The sequence below is a fragment of the Monodelphis domestica genome, chromosome 3, assembly GCF_027887165.1.
Source record: "Monodelphis domestica isolate mMonDom1 chromosome 3, mMonDom1.pri, whole genome shotgun sequence".
NCBI classification, from domain to species: Eukaryota; Metazoa; Chordata; class Mammalia; order Didelphimorphia; family Didelphidae; genus Monodelphis; species Monodelphis domestica.
This window is the reverse complement of record NC_077229.1, coordinates 191923190-191947853: the sequence shown is the minus strand read 5'-3', so window position 1 is coordinate 191947853 and position 24664 is coordinate 191923190. Positions and strand designations below refer to the sequence as shown.

Genomic DNA, 24664 nt, shown 5'->3' with positions numbered 1-24664 from the left:
ATTTACCTGCTAAGACAAATATAGGAACTATATGATCACAACTACAAAATACTTTTCACACAAATTTAGATCTAACAACTAGAAAAATATTAACATAGGTAGGCCAAGCCAAGCCAATAAATAAAAATGATAATTCTTCCTAATTTACTAATTCAGTATCATATTAATCAAACTACCCAAAAATGATCTCTAAGAGCTAGAAAAAATAACAAAATTTATCATGAAGGACAAAAGATCTAGACCATAAAGGGAATTAATGGAAAAAAATATGAAGGAAGGTGACTTCCTGTACCAGATCTCACTATATTATAAAGCATCAATCATCAAAAGAATTTGCTACTTAGAAATAGAGTGAGGGACCAAAGGAACAGATTAGGCACTTAATAGGTAATGGTAAATGACCATAGTAACTTTTGAAAACAACATGGAAGTAATCAGGTATAGACCAAGACCTCATACCATATATGAAAATAAATTCAAACTGGACACATGATTTAGAAATAAAGGGTGAAACCATAAATAAATAAGGGGAGGACAAAATCAGACCAACCCATGGATAAGGGAAGAATTTAAGTTAGACCAAGACATAGAGAACATAAGCTTGACCATATTAAATTTTGAAGTTTCTGCACAAACAAAAGCAATGCAATGAAGATTAAAAGGTAAATGCTAGAAAAAATATAACAAATTTCACTGAGAAAGGCCTCACTTCTCAAATATATAGAGAAATGAGTAAAATTTATAAGAATATAAAGCATTTCTCAACTGTCAGGAAAGATGAATAAATTATAATTACCTTTAGTCATATGAAAAAATGCTCCAAATCACTCTTGATTAAAGAAATGCAATTAAACAACTCTGAGATACCACCTCACACCTATCAGATTGGCCAATCTGACAGTAAATTAAATTGATAAATATTGGAGGGGATATAGCTAAATTGGGATGCTGATGCATTGCTGGCAGAGCTGTTAATCTAATCATTCTGGGGGACAATTTGAAACGATGCCCAAAGGGCTATAAAACAATGCATCTCGAAATACCAGTACTATGTTTATATCCCAGAGAGATAAAAAAAAAAGGGGGGGGGAGGTCAAGATGGAGGCTTAAAAGCAGCAGAAGTTCAGACCTCTAAAAACCCTTCCGTACCGATCACAAACTGATTGCTCCTAGGAAAAGGAAAATCAAACCTAACTACAAGAAGGAGCCAAGGAACCCTCCTGCTGGACTCAATTCAAAAGGTACACTCCCCAAAAGCCACAATCCGAGAACACTCGGGTTTGAGAACACTCGGGTTTAAGGGGAAGACAGAAAGAAGGTCCCAGGAACCATCTCTACCCCACCTAGAGCACTAAGCCTCCAGAGGCAGAGGTAACCTCTGGGCAGGCAGAGCCACTGGTCAGGAGGGTTTACCTTGCAGGTAAGGCTGTGCCAGGCTCAGAGTGTCGAACACAGTAGGCGGGGAAGGAGCTGGAGAGGGAGCGCAGAGCTGGCAGCCGGGACAGAGCTATGAAGACCCTCCATATTGCTCTAGTCTTCCAGGAGGTTTTGGGCTCAAGGCACATCCAGCCCAAGCAAGCTGAACTTAATCCCATCAAAATTCTTCAGAGGCCAGGGAATCCTAAACTCCAATAACCCTCCCTCACAGACTGCAATAGCCTCCAGAGGACAATGGAGCTCAAACTACAATACCCCTCCCCCACAGACTACACAGCTTCTGTCAAAGCTCCAAGAGGGGAGACTGACAGAAACCCCCAAACCAAAAACAAATGAGAGGAGCAAGAGCACAGATAAATAAGGGCAGCAAAGAAGGGGTTAATATGAGCAAACAACAGAAAACGAAGAAAGAAATTACAATAGACAGCTTCGATACAGGTAACGAGCAAAGGGCGAATGAAACAGAGGGGGAGGGATCAGCAAAGGAAAAATCAGAAATCCCAGCAAATTGGATACAGGCTATGGAAGAACTCAAAATGCAATTCAAAACACAATTAACAGAGGCTGAAGACAATTGGGAAAAGAACTTAAAAACTAAGATAAGTCATCTGGAAACAGAAAATAGTGTCTTGAAAGCCAAAATGAACCAGCTGGAAAATAAGTCAAAGAAGATGAAAAATTAGGCAAAGAGGATGAAAGATGACCTCCAAAGAAAATCAGACCAGAAATAGAAGGATGACCAAAAAGCCAGGGATGAAATCCAGTCTTTAAAAAACAGAATACAACAACTAGAATTAAGTGACCTCACAAGGCAGCAGGACACTATAAAACAAAACCAAAAGAATGAAAAAATAAAAAACATCTCATTTACAAAACAGAAGATTTAGAAAATTGTTTGAGGAGAGACAATTTAAGAATCATTGGTCTACCAGAAGACCATGACAAAAGAAAAAGGCTGGACATAATACTATAGGAAATTATTCCAGAAAACTGTCCTGATATTCTAGAACAAGAGGGAAAAGTGGAGATTGAAAGAATCCACAGATCACCTCCTGTACTTAATCCCCAATTGACAACACCCAGGAATATTATAGCCAAATTCAAGAATTATCAGACCTACGAAAAAATATTACAAGCTGCCAAGAAAAAGTCATTCAGATACCATGGAACCACAGTGAGGATAACACAGGATCTGGCTGCATCTACAGTGAAGGACCAAAAGGCATGGAATATGATATTCCAGAAAGCACAGGAACTAGGTCTACAATCAAGAATCAACTACCCAGCAAAACTGACTATATTCTTAAAGGGGGAAGTATGGCCATTCAACAAAATAGAATAATTCCAAGCATTTGTAAAGAAAAGACAAGACCTGAACAGAAAATTTGATGTCCAAGTACAGAACAAGAGAACCATCAAAAGGTAATTTAAAAAGAAGGATAAAAGCAAAACAAAACAAAACAAAAAAAAACAAACTTTTTTTTAAGAGACCCAATAAGTTAAAATATGTATCCCTGTAAGAAAAGAGGTCATTGGTAACTCTTGAAAACTGTTGTTATCACCTGAGCAGCTAGAAGAATTACACTTAGAGGGAACAGTGATACATATACGTGTGTGTGTGTGTGTGTGTGTGGACATATATATAGATAGATAGATAGATAGATAGATAGATAGATAGATAGATAGATAGATATAGAGAGAGAGAGATAAAAAAGAGGTTAATACTAAAAGAAATGGGAAAAGAAACAAAAGGGGGTAAATTTATATGTCACAAAGAAGCTCATGGCAGGAGGGGGGGAGAACAACAATACACTGGAAGGGTAAAGAGGTTGGAGATAGGAAATACTCAACTCTTACATGTATTGAAATTGACCCAAAGAGGGGAGAACAATCCAATCCATCGGGGCAGAGAATAGATTTACGCTTTATAGGGGAGTAGATGGGTAACAAATGGACTGCTGAGGAGGGAAGTAATATAAGGGAGGGAGATGGTGGGGGGATAGTTTTTAAAAGACTGCAAAGAAAATAAGGGGGGGAATAAGAAAGGAGGGGGGTGGAAAGGGAGGGAAAGTAAAATAAGGGTGGGAACTAGGGGGACTAATTAAAAAAACATTGGTGTAGAAGGAAATAGTGAAAGAAGAAACGGCAGGACTAGGAGTGGAAATCAAAATGCTGGGAAATAAACAGCTGGTAATCATAACTCTGAGTGTGAATGGAATGAACTCACCCATAAAACGTAAGTGAGTAGCAGAGTGGATTAGAGTCCAAAACCCTACCATATGCTGTCTACAAGAAACACATATGAGGAAGATAGATACACATAGGGTAAAAGTAAGAGGATGGAGCCAAATCTATTGGGCATCAACTGATAAAAAGAAGGTAGGAGTCGCAATGATGATATCCGACAAAGCCCAAGTAAAAATAGATCTAGTTAAAAGAGATAAGGAAGGTAATTAAATCCTGATAAAAGGCAGTATAGACAATGAGGAAATATCAGTATTCAACATGTATGCACCAAATGGCATAGCATCCAAATTTCTAAAGGAGAAACTAGTGGAGCTCAAGGATGAAATAGATAGAAAAACTATACAAGTGGGAAACCTGAACCTTCCTCTATCTGAACTAGATAAATCAAAACAAAAAATAAATAAGAAAGAGGTAAGAGAACTGAATGAAATCTTAAAGAAATTAGAGATAGTAGATATGTGAAGAAAAATAAATAGGGACAGAAAGGAATACATATTCTTTTCAGCAGCACATGGTACATTCACAAAGATTGACCATGTATTAGAGCATAAAAACATTGCAAACAAGTGCAAAAGAGCAGAAATAATAAATTCAACCTTATCAGATCAAAATGCAATGAAAATAATAATTAGTAAGGGTACATGGAAAGGCAAATCAAAAATGAATTGGAAAATAAACAATACAATTCTCCAAAACCAGTAAGTCAAAGAACAAATCATAGAAACAATAATTTCATTGAAGAGACATCCTTTCAAAACTTATGGGATGCAGCCAAAGCAGTACTCAGGGGGAAACTTATATCCTTGAGTTCATATATTAACAAATTAGGGAGAGCATAGGGCAATGAATTGGGCATGCAAATTAAAAAAAAAACTAGAAAGTGAACAAATTAAAAATCCTCTGATGAAGACTAAATTAGAGATCCTAAAACTCAAAGGAGAAATTTAAAAAATTGAAAGTCAAAGAACTATTGATTTAATAAATAAGACTAGAAGCTGGTACTTTGAAAAAACAAATAAAATTGAAAACTACTAGTCAGTCTACTTAAAAAAAAGGAAAGAAGAAAACCAAATTGACAGTATTCAAGATGAAAAGGGAAATCACCTCTAATGAATAGGAAATTAAGGCAATCATTAAAAACTATTATGGCCAACTGTATGGCAACAAATATGGCAATCTGGGTGATATGGATGATTACTTACAAAAATATAAATTGCCTAGACTAACGGAGGAAGAAATAGATTACCTAAACAACCCCATATCAGAAAAAGAAATTGAACAAGCCATCAAATAACTCCCTAAGAAAAAATCCTCAGGTCCAGATGGATTCACAAATGAATTCTATCAAACATTCAAAGAACATCTAACCCCAATATTATGCAAACTATTTGACAGTATAAGCAAAGGAGTTCTACCAATTCATTTTATGACACAAATATGGTACTGATCCCAAAGCCAAGCAGATCAAAAACAGAGAAAGAAAACTATAGACCAATCTCCCTAATGAATATAGATGCAAAAATCTTAAATAGGATTCTAGCAAAAAGACTCCAGCAAGTCATCATAAGGGTTATTCACTATGATCAGGTAGGATTCATACCAGGAAAGCAAGGATGGTTCAATATAAGGAAAACCATCCACATAATTGACCATATTAACAAGCAAACCGAGAAAAATCACATGATTATCTCAATAGATGCAAAAAAAAACCTTTGACAAAATACAACACCCATTCCTATTGAAAACACTAGAAAGTAGAGGAATAGAAGGGCCTTTCCTAAAAATAATAAACACTATATATCTAAAACCATCAGCAAAAATCATCTGCACTGAGGATAAACTAGATGCATTCCCAATAATATCAGGAGTGAAACAAGGATGCCCATTATCACATCTATTATTTAACATTGTACTAGAAACACTAGCAGTAGCAATTAGAGAAGAAAAAGAAATTGAAGGTATTAAAATTGGCAGTTCAGAATGTAAATACCTGATATGCATTATGTATTCTCATTGCTACAAATTGAGAGATTGAGAACTGCTGCCCTAGACAATATAAAATACTTGGGAATCTATCTGCCAAGACAAACATAGGAACTATATGAACACAACTACAAAACACTCTCCACACAACTAAAACTAGATCTAAACAGTTGGAGAAACATTCATTACTCATGGGTAGGACAAGCTAACAAAATAAAATGACAATCCTGCCCAAATTAATTTACTTATTTAGTGCCATACCCATTAAACTATCAAAAAACTTTTTTACTGAATTAGAAAAAACCTTAAAGTTCATTTGGAAAGACAAAAGATCAAGGATATCCAGGGTAAAATGAAAAAAAAAATGCAAAGGAAAGAGGACTTGCAGTCCCAGATCTCAAAGTATACTATAAAGCAGTAGTCATCAAAACAATTTGGTACTGGCTAAGAGACAGAAAGGAGGATTAGTGGAATAGACTAGGGGTAAATAACCCCAGCAAGACAGTCTATGATAAGCCCAAAGATCCCAGTTTTGGAGACCAAAACCCATTATTTGATAAAAACTGCTGGGAAAATTGGAAGACAGTATGGGAAAGATTAGGTTTGGATCAATATCTCACACCCTACACACCAAGATAAATTCAAATGGGTGAATGAGCTGAATATAAAGAAGGAAAGTATAAGCTTTTTAGGTGAACACAGATTAGAATACTTGTCAGATCTTTGGGAAAAGAAAGACTTTAAAACCAAGCAAGAGCTGGAAAAAAAATCACAAAATGTAAAATCAATAATTTTGATTACATCAAATTAAAAAGTTTTTGTACAAACAAAACTAATGCATCCAAAATTAGAAGGGAAGCAACAAATTGGGAAACAATCTTCATTACAAAAATCTCTGACAAAGGTCTAATTACTCAAATATATAAAGAACTAAACCAATTGTACAAAAAAATCAAGCCAATCTCCAACTGATAAATGGACAAGGGACATGAATAGGCAATTTTCAGTTAAGGAAATCAAAACTATTAATAAGTACATGAAAAAGTGCTCTAAATCTTGTATAATCATAGAAATGCAAATCAAAACAACTCTGAGGTATCACCTCATACCTAGCAGATTGGCTAACATGACAGCAAAGGAAAGTAATGAATGCTGGAGGGGGTGTGGCAAAGTTGGGACATTAATGCATTGCTGGTGGAGTTGTGAATTGATCCAACCATTCTGGAGGGCAATTTGGAACCTTACCCAAAGGGCACTAAAAGACCCTTTGATCCAGCCATAGCACTGCTGGGTTTGTACCCCAAAGAGATAATAAGGAAAAAGACATGTACAAAAATATTCATAGCTGCACTCTTTGTGGTGGCAAAAAATTGTAAAATGTGGGGATGCCCTTCAATTGTAGAATGGCTGAACAAACTGTAGTATCTGTTGGTGATGGAATACTATTGTGCGCAAAGGAATACTAAAGTGGAGGAATTCCATTGTAACTGGAATAACCTCCAGGAAATGACGCCAAGTGAAAGGAGCAGAACCAGAACATTGTACACAGAGACTGATACACTGTGGTACAATCGAATGTAATGGACTTCTCCATTAGTTGCAATGCATTGATCCTGAACAATTTGGAGGAATCTACAAGAAAAACCACTATCCACAGTCAGAGGAAACACTGTGGGAGTAAAAACCCCGAAGAAAAACAATTGCTTGAATGCATGGGTCGAAGAGATATGGTTTCGGATGTAGTCTCTAAATGAACATCCTAGTGCAAACAACAACATGGAAATAGGCTCTAATCAAGGACACAAGTAATACCCAATGAAATTGTGCATCAGCTGTGGGAAAGGTGGGTGGAGGGGATGGAGGGAAATAAAGTGAATATTGTAACCAAAAAAATTAAAGGAAAAAAAGGGGGAAAAGGGTGGGAAAGGACTTATTGTACAAAAATATTTACAGCTGCTCTTTTTTGTGGTGACAGAGTTGGAAATTAAGGGGAGCTCTATCTGTTGGGGAATGGCTGAGCAAATTACTGTACATGATGGTGATGCAATACAATTGTATTGTAAAGAATGATTTCAGAAAAAGCTGGAAACACCTACATGAACTGATGCAGAGTAAACTAAGCAGAACCAGTAATATTGTACAAAGTAACAGCAATATTGTGGAACGATCAACTGTGATAGACTTAGCTATTAGCAGCAATCCAACAATCCAGGACAATTCTGCAGGACTTATGACAAAGAATGCTATCCACTTCTAGAGAAAGAAACTAGTGGAGTCAGAATGAAGATGAAAATGTATGATTTTTCAATTGTTTATTTGGGTTTGTGTTTTTAGGGCATTGGTTTTATAAGATTATTCACTTATAAAAATGAACAATATAGAAATATTTTTGCATGATAATAGATATATAACCCAGATTGAATCACCTGCTAGCTCTGTGAGGAGGAAGGAAAGGGAGAAAGGGAACTAAGTTTGATGATATAACTTAGGAAAATTTGTGTGGAAATTTATTATAACATGTAATTGGTAAAAAAAAATTAAAAGTATAACTGGAAAGAATTATATGATACAATGTGAACTGAGTTGAACCAGGAGAACAGTGTACACATTAACAATAATGTATGATTATCAACTATTATTAACAAAGCAAGGATCCAGGGCAACTTCAAGAGACTCATGACAAAAAAAAAAAAAGATATCCATTACCTTGAAGGAATAGATAGAGCCCAAATTTAAATGTAAACATACCATTCTTTACTTGATTTTCTCCATGAATTTCATCTAATATAAGCAATGTACATTTTCTTTCAAAACATGAGAAACATGAAAATATGTATTATGATATGATAATATACATATAACCTATATCATATTACCTGCTTTCTTGGGGAGAAGGAAACAGAAAGGGATAGAGAGAGAGAGTATGGATTACAAAATATCAGAAAATGAATATTTTAAAATTATAATCTGGGAAAAAAATAAAAAATATATTATAATTTTAAGAAATAACTTATGGCCACCTCCATATTATAATGAGGCATAAGAGGAGGATTTTGCCACATTTAAAAAGAAAAGTCATAAATAAATACTAATACAACAAATATATCCAACAATGTTGTTGATGTCTAGATACCAGCATAAAAAAACATCAGATTTGGCTCTGCCTTTTTGGTTGTTATTTTGTTGGTTTTTACTGTTCACCTCCAACGAATAATTTGTGTCAAGAATAGTGTCAACTACCCAAACCTCTGGAAAATGAAATCATAAGAAACTGTCCTCATGAGATCAAACATTTCACAAAAATAGACTAAGAAACATATAAGCACAAAATATATCTTAAAACACAATAAAATGTTTATCTACTTTCAAGAGAAAAGTTCAATGACACAAGCCAGATAAAAGGGGAAAAAAAGTAATTTAAAAGGAAAAGTTAATACAATAATTCAAATAAGTAATAATTTAAAAAAAAACATTTTAAATTTGAACAAAGAAACATTTTGTCCCCCCCCCCACTTTTCTGATTCAAAACAAAGATAAGAATAACACTATAGTCAAAAATAAGTTTCAAAAATCTTTTAGACATCACTGCAACACAGCCATTACCAAATTTCAATTACAAAGCCTTGTAGAATTAGAGACACTAGCACTTGACAGTAATAATTCCTGAAATTATTAGTTTCAAAGCTAAATGAAAACCACCATTAAAATTATTTGAAGACAACATAAAATATACAAATCAAATTTTAAGAGTAACCAAGGAAGAGAATAAGAAAAGTAGTCTACATTTATTAACTCCTTTGGAGATAGATTCTTAGTAGCTTAGAATTTCTAGGCTTAAATAATGTATCAATTCCACTCTTGTATATCTACCAGAAAAGAAGTGAATTAAGCTAAAATTCCAAATGATATTAAGAATACATAGATGTTTATTTAAATGATAAAAGATTTGATCAATTTCAACAGTAATGTTATATTTTAAAGGAAGAAAAATCAAGAAAACATTAGTAAGCTACTTATAATGAAGAATTTAAAAAATATAATATCTGAGTGTCCATACTGCTACATGAAAATAAAATTTCATTTATCTTAGCTTATCATATTGGCATGTTAAATCAAACCAGTATCAACAATGACAAATAAAATACTTTTACCATAAATAAGTATACCAAAATCAATGTAGTTATCTGAGAGAACAAAGGTCAGGAAAACAATTGTCAATTTTAAAATAGCTTTATTAAAGTTTCTAAAATATATCCCACATAACACCTAGATTAACTTCTCGGGTAAGAGATGTTTTGGTCTTTCTTTATATCCCCTGTGCTTATTATTAGCACAATAGCCAGGCACATAGTATGAATTTAATATATGCCTTTTGATTGCCTGAATGGATTAAATGGATTATTTCATCCAAGTTTTTACTTGTTTTTTTTTTTTCTGATCAAAAAGGAACTGAAGCCTGTCAATAAAATGCTTGTTTTATTTATTTTTTATTCATACGTCAAAAAATACTTCATCAAGGCCATATATATAACATGATAAAAGCAAAAAAAGTGTAGCACTCAGCAGTACCATTAACATTTCTGAGTCATAAAGTATTAACTGGCTAGACTTGAAGCAAATGCTGAGAAAAGCATTGATAGAGGAGCAGAGCACATATTTCAGACTATATACTGCAGCTGTGAGGGATTGAAGCTAACTGTGGAATCAAGCTCAGGAGAAACTTTGGGCAGAGTTCCGGCATCCGAAATAAATTAAAGTAAACAGTGTTGCTCTCTCATCCACCCTGTTAGCAGCCTCTCGGCTAAGTCAGAGACCACACACTCAGACCACACAGGACCAGCTGAACTCTCTTGCACGCAACATCTAGAAGCTGTCACTCTGTGGAGGCACTAAAGGGGTAAGGGGTGTGGGAGTATGTGTGCACCTCATCCTATCTACAGCTGGCTAGGATACTGTGTGGTTTAGAGAAAATGAAAGAGGGAACATCCATAAACCACACTGAGAAAACATACCGGTCATGGCCTTTGGTAGTAATGACTTGTACTCCCCTTATACCAATTTAGTAGCTGATGAAGGATTAGCAAAGCATCTATTTAACATCAATTAACCTTCTATCTATCATATGTCAAAAGAAAGTTTGACTATTGTAAAGAATTTTATTAAGAGAAATAATGAATGGCTATAGTTAAAACAGGTATAATATTATAAAATTAACAATCATTACCATTATTGGCCAATTTTTCTTAACTTATAACCACAGGATCTTTTCAATATTCAAAGCAAACTATAATTAATTTTAAAATGAAGTTCACTTAAGCAACAAATTAAAATGTTGAATTTTTAAATCTGTGTCACAACCTAAGTTTTCCAAAGTGTTTATTGGTTATACAATAAAAGGTAATTTTTTGATCCAAACTTCATCTACAAATACCATTTACAACTATTTGTTTTTAAAAACACTTTAAAATATGAAAAAAAGTTATCAATAAAAAAATCAGCACTAAAAAATAGGGTTAAAATCGTAAGACACCTTTTTTTACCACCATACAACATTCTCTAGACTAATTTCATCCTGTCCAGGGTAATTCTTGGACCAAAGGACTCTATGGGAAGGAAAAAGGTGCTATGACTGAGGAAATTTATTAAGAGAAAAGAGCTTAGAAGAAAACCAATAAAAGTGAATAAGGGCATTCTTTAAATATTGTCTTCAAGTTATCAATAGCTCAGCTATAAAGACAAAGTCCACTCTCTCAAATCTAAACTTCTTTTTACTGAGCTCCACACCATCCCAGGGGTGCTAGGTGGCATGGGGTTAGAGTGCTGGGCCTCGAGGCAAGAAAATTCATCTTCATTGGTTAGATTCTGACCTCTGACACTTACTAGCTGTGTGACCCTGGGAAAGTCATTAAACCCTATTTGCCTCAATTTCCTTACTTCTAATCTATAAAATGAGCTGGAGAAGGAAATGGCAAACTATTCCAGGATCTTTGCCAAGAAAATCTCTAATGGAGTCTTAAAGTATTGGACATAACTGAATGACAATAATACCCCCAAACAGTCTAGAGTTTCCATAGATCACTTATATTTCCATGCCAGAACAGTGTTTGGCAGGTCAGCAAATCTTTTTCTCATCACACCCTAAATCTCCCTAAAAATATGCCAAGTGAAGAATATCAGCCTATTCAGGATAATCCCTGTACTAGAGCATCCCAGGAAGTTTCTAGGGGGTGAATTTTGACAGAAACAGACTATAAGGTACAATCCATCATATAACCTACTTTTCAGAGTAAAGAAAGAGAACTGACCTAGTCTACTCAGAATCAACTCAACTTCTCCAGAATCACTATGGGCTAAAGTAAATGTCCTGAGGTACTTCGCAAAACATCTCTGCACACTTAGGGCCTCCTATAAACAAATTGAGCTCCTAAGGATGGGTCAAAGAAATCTGGTTTGTGAAAAGGGCCATTTCACATAAAATCATATTCAAACAGGCTTCAATTTAATCAAGTTCAGGGTACCAAGGAATTTCCCCTACATTAGCCAATAGCATCTTATTCTAAGGAAGGTTGGGGAATATTAATCTCAACATGAGATGACAGGACATCAGATCTTAGAAATTATTCCTGAAAAGTAATATTACTAACATAATAGATAATGAGGGTGGGACTAAAGATTTCTAGAACAAAATATATAGGGCCAAAGTAGTCAAGCAAAAGTACAAGTTAACAGCTGAAGGACTTGGTAAGGATTCTTGACCTTCTACACTTAAGCATTAAAATCAGATAATTCAGCACAAATTAGAAGGAATACTAGAGATCATTCTAAGGAAACCCTTCATTTTACAGATAAATAAAATGAGACTAATAAAGTTAAATGACTTAATAAAGTCACATGACTTGCTAGGAAAAGTTAGCTATAAGAGAGAAAGAAAGTTAGCTATAAGAAAAAGAACAAGGTTAATTTGAGAAGTGAGAGTGGTGGGATGGAACAAGAAGACAAGACATTTTGGTCTCTGTGGATAACAAATTCTGCTTCTTATCTCTGGTCCTCTCTCTACCTTCCTTTGTCTTTTCTTATTTTGCTTATCTTATTTACCAGGCTTTCCTTCCTCTTTTGCTCTCTTCCATTCTGTTGTTCTTTTCCTCTTATGGTTTCTAATGATTATATTTTCAAAAGTAACTAAGTTGACCACTTCACATCTCTCAGAAGAAAATCAACTGAAAAATTTAAAAAAATTTTTTGTTATAAATCCTCAATAGATTTTTCTCTTTAATTCAGTAGTCCTTAATAGGAAAAAGACATGCAAAAAAAGTATAGGTGTAGAAAGTTAGGAGGGAACAGAAGAATAATCACAAAAATAGGACCAGAAGCACAATGATATAGAACGAGAAACACTAGGTTTCTAGGAATAAGTAGGAATTTTTGTACCTGGAACAAGAGAAAGAAGGGTATCATTAGTTAGATATGGAAGACAGATTCCCAAGGTACATTCTGGCTTTGAATTCCAAGCATTCTGCATAGTATCTTACACAAAGAAGATGATTAATAAATGCTTGTTTGACTGGCCTAAACAGTGGCTTGGGTAGGTGGGGGGGGGGTATTAGAGATGAGAGAAGCATCTCATTCCTGTGCTCTAGTAACTCCCAAAACAATCTCATAAGCATTTATTAAGTACCCTCAGAATGCTGTAGCAGGCAGAAATTTGAAGTAGAAAATAGGTAAAGTTTAGGGAATAGCAAATAATATGGTCTCACTAGAAAATGGACTACATATTTGGGGATTACAGGAGGAAGAGTGGGAAGAGGCAGTCATTAAAGATTTCTGAGTGGATCAGTGCCTGTGCATCAAAGATCTAGAGCCTAGATTCTAAGCAATATTGTAAATGATGGACTATATATGGATATGGCTGTTGTTAGGGAAACTATTTCTTGCTTAGGTGAGAAAAAATGAGGTCCTGAACTGGGAAAGAAGACAGTGGAGGTGAAAAGGAGGGGACTAATAGAAGAAATTAAGATAGGCAGGTAAAATTTATAGGATCTGAACAATTGATGGGGGATACAAAATTAAAGAAAAAAGAAAAAATAAGTAATAGGTGTTCCCTCATTTTAAGTAAATTAGAAGTACAGAATTTAAAGTAAGGATTAAATGAAAATAACTAAATAATTTTGTGAAACTAAAAATCCGAATCTTTGGCATTTTTAGCCTAGAAAACATTACATATTCAGTATTGGAAAAAATGTGATATTTTTGTTCTTCTGGCATTGCAGAGAGTAGGTTCATAAAAGAATTCAGTAAGTTTCTAGTTTAGGAGGAGAACCCCAAGAATGGGCAAAATTTTCTCTGCTATGAAAGAGGTGGCCAACATAAGAAACAGAAGTCACTGAGATCTCAAAATACTTTAAAATAATCCTAGAAGACGCAATTATTGCTATAGTAGTAACAATGCAGGAAAAATGGCAGAAGAGAAGACCATCAATTCATATGAAATTATACACAAAAAGAAAGCAGGCAATTAAATCCATGGCTTCATATATCTAATAAAAAATGTACATTAAAACTCCTTAACAATTATTGCTATCCCAAAATGGAAGAAACTGTTTCTTTTTTTTTTTTTTTAAACCCTTACCTTCTGACTTCGAATCAATACTGTGTATTGGCTCCAAGGCAAAAGAGTGGTAAGGGCTAGACAATAGGGGTCAAGTGACTTACCCAGGGTCACACAGCTAGGAAGTGTCTGAGGCCAGATTTGAACCTAGGACTTCCCATCTCTAGGCCTGGCTCTCAATCCACTGAGCCACCCAGCTGCCCCCAAAGAAACTGCTTCTGAAGATAATATGTTTTGGATATTTTTACAAGGAAGTTAAATGGCCATGTGCCGAGAATATTATGTAGGGGATTCTTGTTTGGTTATATTTTAGATTAAATTATTACTATGGTCTCTTGTAGTTCTGAAATTGATAACCTATTCTGTGGTTTTCAGGTGAAAATCTAAAAGATAATGTTAGTGACAGGCAAGTGAAAGACGATCGTTGATTTATACATTAAGAAACTTATCTCCAAGTTTTAGCATCTCAAGCAATGTAGTTGTCTCAGATTTTAAGTCTGAATGACAAGAACAATGGTACCATCAATTACAAGGAAGGGAAGATTTTGAAGAAGAAAAATATTCATTTTGGACATGTTTAGGTTGAGATGATTGTAAAATATCTCTGTCTACTTCACAGGATATGAATTAAGGCAAAACTGGAGCATAGGAGAAATCAAGACTAGAGATAAAATGTAGGAGCAATATACACAGAGGTGATAATAGCATCCACAAGAATAGATATGATCACCAAGGAAGAGTGAGTTTTAGGACAGACTTGGAATGTATAATCAGGAGACTGGAGAAAGAAGACTCAAAAAGAAACAAAAAGAATGAGGATACAATATAAAAAAAAAACCAAGAGAAGAAATAGGGGAGGGTGGTCAAATGTTGCTGAGGAATCAAAAAAAATGAAGGTGGAAAAAAAAGTCACTGAATTTAACTATAAGGAAAGCAATAATGAGGGGGAGGATGGAAAGAACAAGAGATAGGAGAAGAGGGGAACAAAGTTTCAGTGGTATCATATTTAAAAGAAACCAAAGCCTGCTAGGCACATATGGTCTTAGAATCCTACAAATTAATATCATCTATGTTATACTTTATTTTTATTTGTTTTGTTAACCATGTTTCAATCATGTTTTGATCTGCTTTGGGGCTACCTGAGAATTTGATACCTTTGCAGTAGAATATGAGGACAGAAACCAGAATTTACAGGGGTTAAAGAGTATGTAGGTAGTAAAGCAGAATACAGCCTATTCTTTCTGCAAGTTTTCCCCTATATAAGGCAAAATGTCTTCTTTTAATTATATGGAATAAAAATATTTCTAAAATAAATGATATACTTACTCACTGGTCTAGCAATATCTCTAAAGGGCATATCCCCAAGGAAACCAAAGATGAAGAAGAAATGCCTGTCAGACACCAAAATAATACTAGCTACATTTTTGTAGTAACAACAACAAAAAAAAATTAACAAAATAGGTACTTATCCAATGAAGAAATTGCTGAATTGCAAATGAATGCAATGGAAGAAACTATGATATTTAGAAAAACTTGAGAACTTTTAATGAACCACTACTAAGCCAGGAAGATATAAACTATGACTAAATAAAATAAATAAAAACAACACCAAAAAGCAGTCAAATTCAAATGAACTGTTATGACCTATCTTTTATCTGGGGAATGGATAGTGAATTGTTTCCCTTTTCTCAAGAGAAAGGTAGAGACCTACAGAAAGGGCAAATTCAATTTTTTGCTTAATTATTTTTGCTACAAGGGAGAGTTATATTAATGGGGAAATGGTATCTAACAGCAAATTACTGACTTTTTAAAAAGGCATCAATAATATTTTAAAAATAAAATTCATTTTTCTTTCTCCTTAAGCAAAGTATATTAAACTTCTTCTCTGCTAAAGATTATCTTTACAAAAATCAATCATTATACCATGCTGCAAAATAGAGATTTCTTCAGGAGCTAATGAGGCATCTGAAAGTAGAAAGTGTTGTCCATATACTAAATGGTCCCAGTAAGATTTTGTGTTTGTTTTCAATTTCTGTCTTCTTTAAGTGGTCACTTTTTACTATAATTCATGATCTACTTATGCTATTTAACTCCTCAATTCTAATTTATCAAATTTAATCTACAGTAGCTTGGAAACCAGATAACCAAGTATATGAAAATTTCATGTAAAGTAAGAATTAAGAAGTAATAAAGATTAGCAGTAACTCCATTAGGAATACATTTTAGTAAAAGGAGTTTTACAGGAGAATCTAGCATGCATTTTGAGGCTTAGAGGCCTTCCCTAATACCCCTCACCCCACTTCTTGGTTCTTGGTTGTGATCTGGATCAGTAAAATACTACTGTAATAAAACTTACCTGAGTCACAGAGCTATCATTAGGTGTCAATATTTAAAACCAGGAAAAGTAATTCAAAATCCTTGGTTTTCAAGAAAAACAGAACTCAGAGAAAGTTATCTAATTTACCACACTGTAAATGTTATTATGAAATTCAACAATCTATCAGTATAAAGAAACACAATGCAACAAAAGACAGTGAAATCACTAAACTCAAAACCAAAACACATTTACAGACAATCCAAACTATAGACCAGAGGAATCTGTAACCTCTTTTAATCTTGAGAAGTAAACAATGCCTATGGGTATTTTACTGAAAGGCCTAAAACAATGATGGCAAACTGATGGCACACAGAGCACTCTATGAGGGCACTCAGCCATCCTCCCTCTACAGCCCCTCCACCCCCTAGTTCATTACTAGACAGGCAGAGGAACTCAGTCAGAGCTGCTCACCTCCCCATCCCCATCCTGCCTGAAGACATTTTTTCACATTACCCTTTGCCCAGCATCCCGATGGGATGGGAGTGCAGAGTGGGTAAGGTAGAGAGCTCAGAGGTGGCAGAGCTGGAGGGAGTAGGGCACTCTGGTCACTCCCCTCCCCCCTCTATACCAACTGAGGACATTCCTGAATTCACCCAACAGGAGTGCTTTCTCCCTCCTCTGTGTGAAGTAAGGCAGGGGAAGGGTACACCCAGCATGTAGTGGTGGGGAGGAATACAGAATGTGGCCTTTGGGGGATGGGGGTGGGGCTCAGCACTCCATCTCTAAAAGGTTCCCCATCACTGGCCTAACATATTCACAGTAATTTGAACCTATAAGAATGCTTCACAATTTATCAAATCAAGTTGCAACACATCAGACAGACTTTTACTATTATCTGTCCCTATTGTACATAACTAATCTTTCTCCCAAACAGTTGTTTATTCCTCTTTCCAGGCCTTTGCTCAAGTTATTTGCCCCATCAAAGAATCCTCGTTTTTTGCCTTCCCAACTATCCAAATACTATCCATTCTTTAATATATATATATATATGTGTGTATATATATATATATTTATATGCATATATATATAAAGTCTAGGTCATAAAGATTTCTAATTTTTTAAATTCATTGAATTCACAAGAGGTGGCCATTGAAGAATGATTGATTATTACCTAACTAAAAGCAGGAATCTTCTTTCAGTTATTTTGTATCCACTACCATTGTCACTCCTTCTCATCCCCAACCATACAAAAAAATAGTTCTTTCACCTGTGAGAAAAGTACTCTATAAATTTTAAAGTGCTATAACATCAATCAAAAAGCAATTATTAAAGGGACAGCTAGGTGGCTCAGTGGAGAGAAAGCCAGGCCTAGAGACAGGAGATCCTGGGTTCAAATTTGGCCTCTGATACTTCCTAGCTGTTTGAGCCTGGGTAAGTCACTTAACCTCCCACTGCCTAGCCCTTACCACTCTTCTGCCTTGAAAACAATATCCAGTATTGATTCTAAAATGGAATATAAGAGGTTTTTTTAAGTTATTATTAAGCACACACTATATTCTTTGCACTAAGGTAAGCTATGGGGATAGAAAGGCCTAGACCAGGGCCATTTTAATAGGGGGGGAGACAATATACAAATATCTCAACAAATACAAGATTTATACACAGTAGAAAGGAGGTAATCTAGGGGAAGGAACTAACAACTGCAAGAATCAGGAAAAGCCTCCTATAAAAATGTGAAGTATTATATAGCCTGAATTAAATCATATTTTCAATAGACTCATAGGAAGGTGAAGGAAAAGGAATAGAAGAAGAATAGATGAGGGGAAAAGGGCAAGGAATAAAAGAATAAGGGAAGGAGAAAGGGAGGTGAAAAAAGATTCAGTGTTGGGTAGTTGAATATTCCCAACAATTACTCTAGTGTTAATGAATAGCAGTACAACATTCATTCCATCTTTTTATATCCTGCCCTTTCCTCTCTCAAGCCTTCCCCTTAATCACAGTATATAAACTAATGATGTTTGCATTAAGAAAATCTATTCTGGATACTTTGGCTAGATTTTGTTTTCTTAACCTACTCTTTATGATTTTTTTTTTTAATCCTTACCTTCTCTCTTGGAGCCAATACTGTGTATTGGCTCCAAGGCAGAAGAGTGGTAAGGACTATGCAATGGGGGTTAAGTGACTTGACCAGGGTCACACAGCTGGGAAGTGTCTGAGGTCATATTTGAATCTAGGACCTCCCATCTCTAGGCCTGGCTCTCAATCCACTGAGCCACCCAGCTGCCCCCATACTCTATGATTCTTAAGTAAAAGGAACATTTCCTTCAAGGGCAGCATTCTTCAACTGAATGAAACAATGTAATTTTAACCTACTTATACTGAAACCTACTTCAGTGGTTAGCTTCACTTCCCAACTATATGCCTATTCAACATAATTTCCTGAATATCAATTATACTCCCTATTGCCTCCCGCATACTAAACCTGTTTCATGTTCTCAAAAGAAATTTGCAAAGTGTTAGGAAATCAACTTCTAGGAAAATAGTTCTAAATGTATTTCACTTAAGAAATAAAATCCTTAATATTAAAATTCAATTTCAGAAATGTTTAAGAGTTATCTTGAGAGGGCTGAACCTCCTCTGCTTCCTTTTGGTTATATGATTAAAATTCTATTTATTCAAATTTACAACCATTATACCCAAGGAGGTAGGTACAGAGTTTCAGACTCACCTATTACTTATTCCTAAGAATTTAAAAAGTGTCTAGTTCTAAGTTGTTTTGCCATAACAATTCACTTATCACAAATCAGTTCTGTTGTTTGTTCTTTGGAAGAGGGCTAATGACATCCCAGAATGATATCTTAACTCACTGGTGAACTGGATTTAAGTAAGACCCTAGAGTTGCAAAAAATTATCAGGCTCACTCTCTTTTCCAGTCATCCAAGTCCAGTAGTGAGGCAAAAGTCAGGTTCACTGGTGATGGACCAGAGACACTGGATAAACTTGGTATCTTTGATGTCTTGACCAAGCTTTAAGTACTTCACAGAATTTGCTTCAGTAACCTTCATGGCCATTGAAACAAATTGTTCTCAACTGCCCATTCCAATTGAAGGAGGCTTGTCAGTGACCTTCAACTTGGTTTAGCCCATCTGAAAAGATTTGTGTCTACCCCTAAATTTCTGATGCAGTAGGAAAAACACTAAACAAGAGAACCCAAGCTTCTATCAGATCCACCACTTACTTGCTATATGATTAGAAAAATATCCTCATCTATATAAATGTGATTAACAATAATTACACTATCTATCTCATTAGAAGGACAAAAATTCTGTGTAAACTAACTAACCCAATATGCATCTTTTATGCATCTTTGCATAGGTTAATCTTAAGGCCTACAACTCTCAGTGTAAGGAACTTTCAGTATAGTGAAATATATAGAGTGTTAAGGTGCCCACCAACATATTTGAGAAAAATTAAATTTCTTTTCAAGTTTACTCATATACTAAAAAATTTTCCACATAATGTAAAATTTCCAAAAAATATCTGCCTTATTTATGCAAAATTATGTAAATTACTTGTTCAACACTTAAAGAATAAATTTTCAATAATAAATTTTCTAGGGATCCTGAAAGTGTATATCACAGAGAACATCGCAGGAATCTAGTTAGAACAGGTTAAGAATCTTGTGTCTCTGAAGGGTTAAAACTAAGAAACACGAAAAGATTTGCTTTTTTTTTTTTTAGATGTCAATCAAAGCAACAAAAGGTTGATTCAAGTTCATTTTCTTTTTCCAGATCTGATTTCTTAAATGGTTCATGGCTAGGCAGGGGCCGATCACTACTCAGGTTCTCTTTCTTGCTTAGTTAGAGAAATCAAAAAAACAGCCCTTCAAGGAAACTGCCTTAGTGATGACAACCTCACACTATGAGTGAGGGTAGGAGGAGGAACTGACAAGGGGAGAGGTGTGACCACAAGCTAACCAAAAAGAAGCTCCGGAGGAGCCAGGACACCCACTCCGGAACAGGTAAGTAGTGTCTAGAGCGGGCAGGAAGTGTCTACAGCGGGCTGCAGGTCATCTATAGAGCAGTCTCTGGGAGTGGGGAGAATGGGAGGAAGAGAATATATGTATGTATGTGTATGTGTGTGTGTGTGTATCAAGAAAGGATCCCAAGAGTCATCTAGTCTTTCCCCTTCATTTTATAGATAAGGAAACCAAAGTCCCTAGAGGCAAAGTGACATGTCTGAGATCACACAGAGAAGTAAAAAAAAGGCGGTGAAGTTTGAACCCAGGACTTTGGGTCCATAACCTGCGATCTTTCCGCCGCTTCCAGAAAGGGCACAGAAGCCAGCTCCGTCTCCTCACGGTCTTGCCAGACAGGAAAGTGCAAGCCCAGGCCCCTTCCTTTCCTTAGTGGCCTCCAGCTCTCCCTCGGCCAGGGGCCAGGCCGGCCACCCGCTGAGACCTCCCACCATTCCGCGGCTTCCTTGCGATGCTCCTAGCCCAAGTCCCAGCCCAGGTCCCGACCCCAACCCCAATACAGCGAGTACCTCTGTCGTTGCTGTTTTGCTGCTGCCACCACTTCTGCTGCTTCCGCGATGCTCTTCACTTCCGCCCACAACGAAGCCAGAGAACATCGATCCGCTTTGTAGTCGAGTATCGAATGCTCGATCGAGTTGTCTTCGATCCCTCCTTTCTGTAAGCGGCTCCCCACTGCGCATCCTCCATCCTCGGAAGGTAGGTTGCGCTGGGTTCTGATGCTCCCTGGCGGGCTAGTCCAGACCTTGGAGTGGGGCGGGGCTTCTCCAAAATAAATCTAATCCTTTTCTAGGTATGTCACACAGGTGTTGGGTAACTCAAGGCACCATTGTATTAATTTCCTATAAATTCTGAATTCATGTGTACACTTGGGGATATTGTTGCTGAAAGACCACTCAGTATTACAGTGTTCCCAACCTCTCTCCCTTTCCCCTGCTTGTCTTCTCCAGCTGTTTTCTCCAAATAAAGCCTCAACCTCCAGCATATTATCAAAGTCTCCTGTCTGCTCATTAGAGTGATTTCTGAGAGTGCAAGCTCCCCACCAAAATTCCCCTCCACATACCTTTCAACAATGAGATTCTGCGACTTAATTTAGGACTGGATGATCTCTAATTTCCTTTTCAGCTTTCAAGCCAGTGATTTTAAGTTGGTCTTTAGATCACAATTACTTTCCAAACCTATTTCAAACATTTTAAGAGGCCTGATTCATTAATAACTGATCTTACTAAGACAATAATAGTTGAGAATCTACAGTACTAAACTTTGAAGCATATTAAGGTAGCACTTAAATTAATGTCAGTGACCTATATAGATCAAATAGTTGTGAATCAATGAAATAGAATTACAATTAGCATGTTTAAATGATGAAAGGAATGGGTTTAGAGAAGGATGGAGAGACTTGTATGAATTGATGCAGTGAAGGGAGAATATCAACATTGAAAGATTTAAGAACTCTGATCAATGAAATGACCAATTATGTTTCCAGATGAACTATCCTACTCATTTTCTGAGAGAAAGGTGATGGATTCAAGACTCAGAATGAGAGAGTCAATGTTAGTATTTGTCTATATTTGTTATATAAGTTTTCTTTTTTTTTTAATGAGAAGGGATGGAAGGAAGAAAAATCCTTGTTAATTGAAATACAAAATAAAATGAAAATTACAATTAGTATCTTTCAACAAACATTTCCAGACCCCAGGCAATAAACTGTCCACTGATAGGAGCAATATCCAGTTAAACAAATTATCTGGGACTTTTGACAGACTCTTGAAACTCATTATAATAGGATTGTGTAACGACTTTTCCTGCCACTGGACCCAGGCTTCCAATGCCGAGAGAGTGGGACTGTCTCTGTGCATCGGCTTTTCCACTTAAATCTACAAGCACAGGTGTCTTTGTACACAAAAACGCACAAAGACAATTGTCTTCCTCGATTGGAGAGACAACCAACCATAATAGGATTTAATATGGACCTTTTTTCTCTCCCTTATCAGATCATTCAGAAGATTTACTCCAGTACTAAAATAACTAAATTCCCTAAGAGCCACTCATTTATACAAGGAAAGGAAACACCAGGAAATAAGGGTCATAGATCTGCCAAAAGTAGGTCAGAGGGAGTAGGGATTCATATACATATGCATTCCCCCTTCTATACCTAGTAGTGGTGCAATCTCACTGAAATTGGGAAGTTTTCCTTGGGTCTCAGTGACAGGGTATTTCTTTTGCCCCAGGCTGGGTCACCCTGCCATAGAAAAACTTACAGATGTTTTGCCTGGCCATAATTTTGAAAACTAATACTTTATCCTATGAATGTAGATGAAGGAAAACCAATAATACAAAAGAGAAAAGAGAATTACTTTAGCAAAATAATATCAAGAACTGACAATTTTCTTCACTTATTTCCTTTGCTCCTTCTAAATCTCAAATTCTTCTCTATTTATAAAGCTACCTATACCTCTGTGCTAGTGTGATTTAAGTAGAGGTCAGCAGTAAATTAATACGTTGAACAAATTTGTGGTAAATATTCATCAGTTTGCTTTCCTTTTTAGTATGCCAATCCCATTATCCATTGTCCTTTTCTATTCTTCCCACAGCTCATCAGCTTTACTAATAAAAATCTTCACAGTCAGAGTTTACATTTTTTATTCTTATTAGAAGACTGTGAAATCTTAGGACAATTTCGTTTAGCAAAACTTCAATAAACACTTCAGTATGCACTCTCCAGTGCTAACTAGTGAGCCAATTACAAACCATTTATAGCTTGAATAGTTTTAATACTGGACCAGCATGGGGTCATGGAAAAAATACTGGATTTTCAGTTTGAGAAGAAGGTTCAAATACTGATTCTGCTGTTTACTACCTATTTGACTATAGAAGTCACTTAATATCCTAGGCTTTAGTCTTCTTAATCTTGTAAAATGAATGTGTTGAACTTGTGATCACTAAAGACTTTCTTAGGTCTATAGTCTGTAACCCTAATTTTCCAGAATCAGTTTTACATATTGTATCAGAGAAAATATCTTTTGCCTAATAATTGTCCCTCTGCCAAAAAAAAATCCTTATTTTGAAGCCCTAAACAAAAACAAATCCCAGACATTTTGTGTTCAATTTTCTACCATTTTTAGAATGCAAATAATAAATTAACGTGAAAAAAATTTATATTTTCTAAACTTAAAAGTATAAAAACATTCTTCAAGTGAAAACTAAAATATTTGGAAAATAAATACAAGGTTAGAAACAAAACGGAAGAGAAAAGAATAAAAATTGGAATAGAACCTTATAGAGCTTTTAGGGGAGCTCAACAAACCAACAGAACACCAGCAAAGACTGAAAATGAAAAAGATAGTAAAAGAATTTCACTTAAAAAAGATAAAATTACAAATTTGCTCAAATCTTTTTAATCTGGAAAAAATCCTTGTTCCTTTTACTTTATCTAGTTATTAACTAAATTTCCCCCCTTACTATTGAATTTTTGGAGAAATTTATTTACACCTTATTCTTCTACCTCATTCCTACCCTATCCCTTACTCTCTCCTTAACTCCTTGCAACCAGACTTCCACTAAGATTAAAGAATACTCTTCCTCTTCTTTCCAGTCTTCACATATTTTTCCTCTTCTATATAGTTACCAATTCAATATGCCTGGATTCTCACAGAGAACACTTTATCTCCCTTTTGTGTTTTCATGTGTATCATGTGCCAGGCATGCCCTCTGACCTTCAGCTCCTGACTTCCCTTGCTGCTTCCAAGAGTTGGCTCAAATCCCACCTTCTTCAAGTGACCTTCACCTCTCCTTCTGTTCCCCAAACCTCACACAATCCCCCCACTTCCTTGTAAAATTACTTTTCATCTGTGCTCTATGTTTCTTGTATATACACTTATTTCCATATTGGTTGCCCCATTAGGATGTGAACTCCATAAAGGCAGGTATCCCCAGAGCTCAACACCAACACAATCACTGTGTGCTTGTTAAATGCTTATTTAGACTTACTGATTATCCCATGTTACACCAATGAAATGATCCTTAGAAAGTTCAAGAATGA

General features: G+C 35.6%; 1 protein-coding gene across 5 annotated transcripts in view; it reads right to left on the bottom strand.

Moving 5' to 3' along the window:
- EXOC2 (exocyst complex component 2) overlaps nt 1-21233 on the bottom strand; it is a 258548-nt gene extending 237315 nt beyond the window's left edge. For all 5 annotated transcript variants that reach the window (XM_007488046.3, XM_016431808.2, XM_007488048.3 and 2 more), the window contains exon 1: nt 21135-21233. The gene's annotated coding sequence lies outside the window, so the exon portion shown is untranslated. The remainder of the gene's footprint in view (nt 1-21134) is intronic.
- Between the last annotated feature and the right edge of the window lie 3431 nt (nt 21234-24664).